The 7,249-nt window shown below is 45.4% G+C and overlaps 2 pseudogenes; both read left to right on the top strand.

Moving 5' to 3' along the window:
• The first annotated feature begins 4,155 nt into the window (after positions 1-4,155).
• Positions 4,156-6,315, top strand: LOC114049463 (annotated as a pseudogene).
• Positions 6,316-6,525: 210 nt separating this feature from the next.
• On the top strand, positions 6,526-7,232 carry LOC114049474 (annotated as a pseudogene).
• The last annotated feature ends 17 nt before the right edge of the window (positions 7,233-7,249 follow it).

The following is a 7,249-nucleotide window of genomic DNA, read 5'->3' as shown; positions in this document are numbered from 1 at the left end:
CCCCCCCCCCCCCCGTCCCGGCCTGAACTCTTGCGGCGTCCTCCTCTGAGACTCTCAGCTTCTAGTTTCTCCTCTCAGCGATCTGCCGTGCACACGGCTGCCAAGCTAATCTTCCTGAAATACAAGGCCGCCCCTGTCACTCCCAGCGTTTCCGACTGCTTCCGGGCATCCGTTTTCAGATTCTTTAAATTCAACACACACTTATTAAGCCTCAGCATGCCAGACGTGCCAGACCCAAAGACAACCAAAAACCAGTCCCAGCTGACAAGAGTTGATATTTTCCTGGGGTGGTGCACGTGCAGTCTCCTCCCCCATGTGCTCTGATGCTGCTCCCTCTGGAGCTACAGACATCCTGAGACGGGGCCCTGGGTGATTTAGTCCATCCAGCCTTGACGCCCCTGGGGCCAGGCTCTTAGCCTGCACAAATGCCCGGGCACAGCCCATTCCCCTGCCCTGGCTCTGAGGACAGCAATCGATTCTGCTGTTATTTCTGGAAAGGACATGTCACTGATCGCCCTGTGCCTCTGCTCACCTCTTGTGGGGCTTCAGTCCAGGCCACGACTCCCTGGCTGCCATTTCCTCCCGGGTGTTTTCTCCCCTCCCTAGAATGTAAGCTCTTTGACTGGGCTTGGCGTAACATTTAGTACTAGTACTAGCTAATATTTATGTGGTGCCTCTGCTCAACACTGAGCTGAGTGCTGTACAAATATTGTCCTATTTGATCTTCACAACAGCCCTCGAGGTAGGTGCTTTTATTGTCCTCATTTTTACAGATGAGGCAGGCAGAAGCAAATTGACTTGCCCAGAGTCACACAGCTAGTAAGTGTCTGAGGCAGGATTTGAACTCAGGTTTTCGTGACACCAGGTTTGCTACTCTTTCCACTGGCCCACTTAGCTGCTGACCTCTTATTGCTTAATGGGTGCTTTTCTTTCAGTCATTCGCTTGTTCATTCATTTAAGATAGATGAATTAATAGCTGGAATGGACCATAGGAGTCCTCTGAAGTCTGACCATTTCACTCCTCCACTCTTGAAGCTCTCCTGTCTCCCTGTTGCCTCTGGGATAAAAAGATAATCTGTAGCCTGGCATTTAAAGCCTTCTACAATCTGACTCTTACTTTTCTGTTTTTACCTTCAGAGACCCTTCTTGCCAGCTTGGCCTCCTTGCTGTCCCTGTTGAGGATGAGGGCTGAGATGAAGCCATTAGATCCAGCAGTTAAGGGATTGGTTGGTAATAGTTCCAGTTTAGTGATGAAATCAAATGCCAGATTGTAAAAGGCTGAGAAGTGAGAATTCAATTCTCAATTCAATTAAGCACCTACTGTGTGTCAGGCACTGTGCTAAGCACTGGGGATACAAAAAAGGCAAAAGGTGTAATCTTCAAGGAACTTACAGTCTAATGAAGGAGAACAGCATAACCATATACAGGATAAATAGGAATTAATAGAGGGAGGGCACTAGAATTAAGAGGGGTCAGGGAAGGCTTCTTGTAGGAGGTGAGATTTTAGTTGGGACTTAAAGGAAGCCAGGAAGGTCAGTAGGCAGAGTGGAGGAGGGTGAGTGTCCCCAGTATGGGGGTCAACCAGAGAGAATGCCCAGAGCTCAGAGGTGGAGGGGCTGGCTTGTGTCTTGTTCGACTTGGTGCCACCGGGTCAACACCTTGGGGGGTAAGGTGTGTCTGGAGTGGAAGGAGGGGGCTAGGTTGTGAAGAGGTAGTAGAGGCAACAGGTGTAGACAGTTTCTTCTGGGAGGTTTTTTAAAGAATGAGGGAAAACTGGAAAAGTTTGCAGGCAGCAAGGTGTGAAATAGTAGATGAGAGATTGAAGATTAAAAATAGGGCAAATCTCATGGGATTGAGACCCTAAGAGGGATTCAGGAAGAAGACATTCATAGATAAGCAATTTTCTAGGCGTTTTACCAAAACAGGCGTGAGTGTGGGTGTGGGGGAGCCCTTTCTAAGAAAGGAGGAGAGAGCAAACGTGAGGTGCCTACTATAAACCAAGCACCCTACTAACTGCATTACATGTACCTCATTTGATCCTCACAGCAACCCTGGGAAGTAGGTTACTATTTTTACTATATTCTTATCACCTAATAATTGATATAATATTATCCTCTATTGTTGCCATTACTTCTCCATTTTACAGTTGGGGAAACTGGGGCAAACAGAAGTTAAGGGATTTGCTCAGGGTCATACAGCTATTGAGTGTCTGAGACTGGATTTGAACTCGGGGCTTCCCGACTCCAGGCCTAGTACTCTAACCACTGTGCCACCTAGCTACCTGAGAAAAAGCTGTTTGGATTTGTGTGCTGTGTATCCTAAGGCTTTGACCTGGGTGCTGGATACTGTGTTAAGAGCTGGGGATACAACACAGTCTCTGCCCTCAAGGAGTTATACTTGGGGAATGAATGAAAAAGCATTTATTAAATATTTACTATGTGACAGGCCATAAATACGTACACATGCCTACGGGGGAAAGGAGGTGGGGAGAGGAGGAGGCAAAGCGTTTATAGGTGCCCTGGAAAGGGTGTTGAGGTTGGGTTCAGAGCCCCAAGGCTCGGGCAGAGTCCAGGCTCCTAGGGAAGAGAGGTAGCATGGATTGAGTCCAGTGCATGCAAGAAGGTCCCAAACATACTTGCCTTTGAAAAGCAATTCTAAGGCAGCTGGATGATGCAGTGGATAGAGCCAGGTGTGGAGTCAGGAAGACCTGAGTTCAAATCCAACCTCAGGTACTTCCTAGCTGTGTGACCCTGGGCAGGTCACTTAACCTCTGTCTGCCTCAGTGCCCTCAAATATAAAATGGGGATAATAACAACACCTACCTCCCAGGGTTGTTGCAAAGATCAAATGAGGTCATTGTAAAGTGCTTAGTGCACATATTAGACATTATATAAATGCTAGCTAAAATGGATCAGTCAGTCAACCAGTGTTATTCACTTACGATGAGGTGACAGTGGATAGAGCTCTGGGCCTGGAGTCAGGAAGACCTGAGTTCAAATTCAGCCTCAGATACATCCTAGCTGTGTGACCCTGTGCAAGTCGCTTAACCTCTGTCTGCCTCATTTTCCTCAATTGTAAAATGGAGATACTAATGGCAATAATAAATAGGGGATAATAATATAGCAATAATAATAATCTATCTCCTAGGGTTGTTGTGAGGATCAAGTGAGATAATATTTGTAAATTACTACAAATATTAATACCTGTAATATTTTGCAAACCTTGAAGTTCTCACAAATGATAGTTGTTAATTCTCTGTTCTGAGCACACCACTAAGTGCTGAGGAACACACAGCATTCCCACCTCCCCTCCAAAAAAAACCCCTGTCCTCACGGAGCTTACATTCAAATGGGGGAGGCAACGATGTACAAATCGTACATAGAAGATCTAGATGGTGTAAATGAGAGCTGATATTGGAGGGGAGGACCCTAGCAGTGTGTCTCAAGGCCCCCTCACTGCCTTGCCCTTTAGGTGGATGGGCTGTCTGCTGACTGCAGGGCTTTTAGGGGTGGAAGGAATTTAGGAGAGTTGGGATTTAAGAAGTCCGGGGAGTGGGGGGGGAGGCAGCAGCATCCATCTCCTGGAATGATTACTGGGTTGGAGTCTTTCTAGTCCAAAAATGTTTCTCCTTCCAGAGCAAGAAGAAACAAAAGTCAAAATGAAACCACCCCCCCCCCCCCCCCCGCAATGCCCTTATCCCTTGTCTCATCCACTGCTTTAAAAAAAAAAATCCCAGGTTGTTGTCCTTAATCTTCCTTGGCAGCCTCACTTCATTCTGAAGCTTTATCATTCCAGGCACTCTGGATAGTTTTTGTTTGTTTTTTATATTATCTCTGTTGACATCTTTTGTTTTCACATCGCCTTTATTTCTGAACATATCCTTCCCACTCTCTCTATTCCATGCGCCATCCCTTGTGGCCAAGATTTTAAAGAGAGAAATAAAGGCAGCAGAATCAGTTGACAATTTGATCACATCTGACAATATACGGGATATTCCATCTCTGCAAGGTTTGGAATTACATGTATTTCCTCAACTCTTCTCTGGCTTCAAGCTTGGTCCTGACCCTTTTTTCTTTTTTCTTTTTTCTTTTGTCTTTTTTTTTTAGGATTCTGTCATACTTGTGTGTTTGTCTCTCTTTACTTTTGATCGCTTCCATATTTTGTAAGATCTGAATTGGCAGGCGACTTCTCTGTGGATCATAAAGTTCTCTTATTTCATCGGAATCATTTCCTTGTGTGTCCTGAGAACTTCATTCTGGAAAGTTGTCCGTCTCTCCTCAGCTGACTTCCCCAGGAGAATTTTCATTCATGTGATTCTGCCTGTCCTTCCTTCTGAACCCTTTGAAATCTAATTGACAGTTGGGGGTGGGGCAGAGGAGGTATCCCTCTGAGGTATTCCTCAAACCGTGTCAGACCTTGCCCAGATTTCTTCTCCTCTCTCTCAGACTCTAGGATGGAGTGGTCACTCCTTCTCAAGGTCCCCATCATTTCCACCTCAGCAATCTGTATCTGGACCCAGATGGCTCCAGAGGAAAAAGTGAGGCTGGTGACCTTGCACAGCCCTCCCTCACTTAAATCCAATTCACTTGCAAGTCATGGCATCACCTTCCTGATGTCATGGTCCTCTTCGAGAGCGAAGGTCAAACAATAACATTCAGCAGTCAACATTTATTCAGCACCTACTGTGTGCCAGGCACTGCTCAACTCAACCATAGTTTCTCCCTGTTGGTGAGAATCGGGTCTAGAGTAGTATAAGGGGGAGAAAAAGGGGATACACAGTCCCTGTCCCCCTTAATGCTAGTATCTTTCTTCTGTTGATTATCTCCAACTTATCCTGTCTATATCTTATTGGTACACAGTTATTTACTTGTTGCCTCCCCCATCAGACTGGAAGCTCCTTGAAGGCAGGCACAGTTTTTTGCCCTTCTTTGTGTCCCCAGCCTTTAGCACAGGACCTGACACATAGTAAGCGCTCCATAAATGCTTACTGACTGGTGAACCTGCTTTCTGAAAGGAGGGATGAGGTGTAATGGAAGGCCTGAGCATCCTCAGACATGGCTCCATGTGGAGGTAAGGAGTCCATTGGGGTCCATGATGGCAGCACCCAGGGCCTCTAGGAGGGTCTGCTGCCAGCCCAAGGAAGGCCCAGCGCTCACAGTGGTGGTCATCGCCGCCCTTCATGCTTACCAGGGAAGCTTGGGTGCGTCCCGGACAGGGGCCGTGGGATCATGGCAGGGATTCGCTCATCTGTACGCTTTGTCACTGTCGCTTCTGCCTTGACTTACACCAGACTCTGCTATTCGAAAGACCTTAAAAAATGGGATGAATTTGAAGATTTGTTGGCAGAGAGGCGGCATTTCAGGGACCGGAAACATGCAATGAAATGCTATACACCTACCGTCTACAAGGGACTTTAAGTTGCGCATCAAACGTACTGTTCTCAAATCTTAGGACGTTCAGAACATCATCAGGCAGATTTCCAGGGAAACATGAGTCTGCTGATATGATCCAAAAGGAAGCTTCTGTAATCCTGGGTGAGATGGCTCACGAATTGTGTCTGGGAGACTGCCGATCTTTTTCTTTCAGTCTGAGTAAAATGTTTTAAGGTATCTGCAAGGTGTGTGTGGATGAAGAAGGTATTCAGAGACTACAACAGGCTGTCCAGGAGCATGCAGTCATTCTGCTGCCAGCCATAAAAGTTATATTGACTCTTATGTTTTCTACACCTGTGATTTACCTGCACCTGTCATTGCTGGAGGGGTGGACTTCCTGGGAATGAAATTGGTGGGTGAGCTGCTCCAAATGTCATGTGCCTTTATCACTCGGTGGCATACATTTGGTGGAAAGAGACTCTAGTGGACTGTGTTCTCTGACTATGTAAAAACCATGTGGTGGAGTGGTTATGCTCCAGTTGAGTTTTTCCTTGATGGAACAAGAAGCCATTCTGCTAAAACCTTGACTCCCAAGTTTGGTCTTCCCAATATCGTCATGGAACCATTTTTTTAAGAGAGAAGTTTTTGACACCTACCTTGTTCCAATGAGCATCAGTTATAATAGATCATTAGAAGAAACTATGTGCATGTGAACTTCTAGGTACTCCAGCCAACAGCTGGCCTACTGAAAGCAAGGAAGATACTCACTGAAAATTATGGAAGCATTCACATGTACTTTGGAGAACCTTTATTACTTTGATCCATGGCAAATGTGAAAATGAGTTGGGGGGCCCATATAATGGCATTCGGGTGTGTTCAGCCATCAGTATTTAGCAACCCAGTTCCATTTAACTAATTAACATTGATTAGCTTTTTTTTTTCTTTTTGGTGGGGCAATTGGGGTTAAGTGACTTGCTTAAGGTCACACAACTGGTAAGTGTCAAGTATCTGTGACTGGATTTGAACTCAGGTGCACCTAACTCCAAAGCCAGAGCTCTACCCACTTCACCATCTAGCTGCCCCTTTGATTAGCTTTTACAAAGGAGTATTTACTTCACAGATACAGCAAGATCCATGGCAAATGGGAAAATGAGTTGGGGTCCATGTAATTCCCAGACACATCCCTCAGAAAACATCTGAGGATATGTGTGCATTTGTCAGTCATGTTGTGTACAAATCAGAATGTCTGCAAATTGAAAATATGGTTCTGAATGTGTGGAATCTTGTATCCACTGTATTTCTTCAGAACTTAAGAATGGGCTTTGATGTTTTGGTTGAAAAGACTGCCTGGCTGAAAGGTTTAACACAGGCCTTTGGAAGATTTCTAATTTGGTCTGATAACATAGCTGCTGATAAAGTTATACATTCTTCCCTTCTTCTGCATCCCAACATTCTTACCAAGGATCAGGTAGTTCTGAAAGAGGAAAGTGGAGAACGAGGAATTGCTGAAGGACTCATTTTCCAGCAGATCACTACGCTCATGTGTGGCCTACAGGAATCGGTTGCTTACCATTTTTGTATATCCTTCTTTTGTGGTGATATCACTGCAGATGACAGGAAAGAGGACATCTAGAGCCGCGTTGACTTCCTACATGATGTGTTTTCAGATGAATTCATCTTTTTTCCAGGAAATGCGCTGTAGGACTTTGAAGAAGGCTAAAAATGAAACCATTCAAGCGACTCCACAAGACGTTTTAGTTACAGGCAAAGGAGATACTGTGATACCATTTTTAGTATTATTCGTTAAGCCCTTTGTGGAAGGTTATCGGATAATTTGCAGCATTTCCCGAAAGAAAATCAGTGCTTCATTGAGAAGC

The sequence above is a fragment of the Vombatus ursinus genome, unplaced genomic scaffold (genome assembly GCF_900497805.2).
Source record: "Vombatus ursinus unplaced genomic scaffold, bare-nosed wombat genome assembly UNPS02003238.1, whole genome shotgun sequence".
In the NCBI taxonomy this organism is placed as follows: domain Eukaryota; kingdom Metazoa; phylum Chordata; class Mammalia; order Diprotodontia; family Vombatidae; genus Vombatus; species Vombatus ursinus.
Note: the sequence above shows the minus strand (reverse complement) of the source record. Positions and strands in the feature narration are given on the sequence as shown.